The following is a 2642-nucleotide window of genomic DNA, read 5'->3' on the forward strand; positions in this document are numbered from 1 at the left end:
TTAAATATAAGATAAAAGATTCTATAAATTCAGAGCATGGAAAAAAACATTTTTTTATGTTTACTTACTCCCTCAGAGGTAGAGAGGTTTGAATGCAGGTTAGGGTGCAGTCTGAAAGTGAGATCAGTCACTAAATTAAATCACTTTGAAAGTTAAGAAATTGTATCAGATTGTGTGGAAATAGACGGTGAGTTGATGGTGTGGCAGCTACATCATGTACTGTACCTCTGAGCTTTGGGGAGCAGCTGGAGGTCAAAAACCATCATCACGTCACCAGGTAGACTAGAGTTGAGCTGTGGAGAGTCAGAGACCACATTTAAAACAGGTAAAGTCAACTCTTTGTTGTATGTCTAAAACTAAAGAGCTATGCTATTCTGTCGGACATACCCAGGTGGAAAGAATCTGTTTTGCGTCACAGATTCCTGTTATGGAAACATTCGCCTTTACCTCAAAATACAGCTCTGCAGAGGAGATCCAGACAGAAAAAAAACACTTTTCACATTCACATTTCATAAGGCATCCAGTAGGTTACAGCTCAAAATAATCCACACAAAACCGGGCTGGAGAGCTGTTCTGTAAATAATCAGACTGACCAGAAACATTTGTAGGGCTTGTTGTGAAAGCGGTGGTTGTGGCCACATTCGAAGAGGTACTTGTGCTGGTGCCAGTGGCAGGAATGGATGTTGTGGTTTTAAATGTGGTGGTTGTGACTGGAAACGGGTCTGTAACCACAACAGGAGGCCTGATGGTGGTGGTGGCAAAACTTTCTAGAAAGGGGAAATATTATTGTGAACCAGAATAAGTTTTTCTGCAAAGTTTAGACAAACACACATGCGTGGTAAGAACTATTTCCAACCAATAGGTTTGGTGTGTATGCTGTTGGGATCAGTCAGCAGCCGTAGCAGACCACTGGGGTCATTGTAGGTGATCTGAAGGACCTTGTACATCACTTCTTGCACAGCTGCCACATCCAAGCTGGGGATGATGCTTACATGAACCAGACAGTCAAACCTACAGAGGAGATATAGTGTTGTTACTGTCCTCTGCATATTGTGACTTGTGCCCCCTTAAAATGAAGCAAATGAATGAAATGAAGTCTATTTGTTATGGCCTTAATGTGGGCATAAGTTGTGAACACATCTCGTGTTTTTCACTTTTGGTATTTTGTTCATATGATCATAATTTAGATACACACATACTATTAATCATTTGCATATAGATACATTTTAAAATAAAAGGAATATTATTTGAGTTATAAATTGAACAGCTAGTGAACAGCTGATTTCTGACTCACAGTGTCAGGAACAATTCCTGTGCAATAACCCAGTAACTTTGTCTCTAATCAGTCACCTACTGGTTTCCACTTATAATTTACTTATTCACCATTCTCTATTTCAGTGCTGTTCATACTATGTCATATTGTATATACCGTATACCAATACACCTACCTAAGGTCATAAGGTCATAGGTATTATTTATTTTTCCAGCATCCTTTGCACTATGCTCCATCATACCTGTACCTGTATATCATATCCACCTTCAATATGTACATAATGAGAATAATAGTTAACTCTTGCATCCTTTGCACTCTGATCACTGCACTTTGTCAATATGTCTATATTGTTTTGTTCATAGTGTGTATATTAGTGTTGTCTATACTGTAGTTTGTGTCTGATTTTATTTAATTATTATTTTATTATCGTGTTATGGTATTTTTGTACGAGTAAGCACATCATGTACAATCCTGAGTCAAATTCCTCATATGTGTACACATACCTGGCAATGAAACTGATTTGATTGAACATCCTTTAGTTTACCATCTTACTGCCCAGCGGCTATCAGATTATATAATATTTAGAAAACCATTAAAGAAAAATCATTAAAGGAGCTGCATGCAACCATTACTGGTTGTCAAACGTAGAATATTACATGCAACGATGTTACTGTGCTTTCACATTGTCACATTATTAATACATAGTAGACAGTGGAAGGAAGCTCCAGGGTCCGGTTTATACCCAAAAACTGCACTCTCTACCGTGTTAGCTGCCAAAACTTCCACTACAGTAGTGTAAACTCTCGCACAGCAATTTAGGAAAGTGTACAGACATCTCCCCTTTCAGTAAAGGAATGTGAAAACACCTCTGTAGTGACAAACTTTGCACAGGTACAAGTCAGTAAAGTCAAGGTCTGACATTTTAGGGACATAAAGATAAGAAAAACTAATTTTTGAGTGGACAGAATCAGTAGTGAAACAGTAAACAAACTATATTACCTGTTATTAGGGGGAGCCCACCGCACCTGAAGATTAAAAGACACATTTAAAGTTACACTAAAAATAGATTTTAGCTACACATTATCCCTATGATGGCAAAAATTCCTATATGCTTTAGAGCCTGAGTGATATTGGATTTTTGAGACTATTACCAATAACTGATACAATTATATTGGCCAATATTGGTGGACAAACTTCTGTATGTCCACCAGAGAGCACTTACTATGTCATTACTGCAACTTTTTGTCACCTACTGGCCAATGCATACCAATAAAGTAATATCTGTTGATATATCGACTCAGCCAATCTATCGTTCAGGCTTTAATGTGCTTGCTTACCAGCTTGTCTTCATGTGATGTATATACAAGGC

General features: G+C 37.8%; 1 long non-coding RNA gene across 1 annotated transcript; it reads right to left on the reverse strand.

The window, feature by feature from the left end:
• Nucleotides 1-410: 410 nt before the first annotated feature.
• On the reverse strand, nt 411-760 carry LOC119895127. Its single transcript, XR_005443034.1, has 2 exons — nt 594-760; nt 411-461 (listed from the first exon to the last, which is right to left on the reverse strand). It is a non-coding gene; the product is annotated as an uncharacterized LOC119895127 (long non-coding RNA).
• Nucleotides 761-2642: the final 1882 nt, after the last annotated feature.

This window comes from Micropterus salmoides, unplaced genomic scaffold, assembly GCF_014851395.1.
Source record: "Micropterus salmoides isolate LMB-PRFRI ecotype aquatic unplaced genomic scaffold, ASM1485139v1 Ms_hic_scaffold_9, whole genome shotgun sequence".
Lineage (NCBI taxonomy): Eukaryota > Metazoa > Chordata > Actinopteri > Centrarchiformes > Centrarchidae > Micropterus > Micropterus salmoides.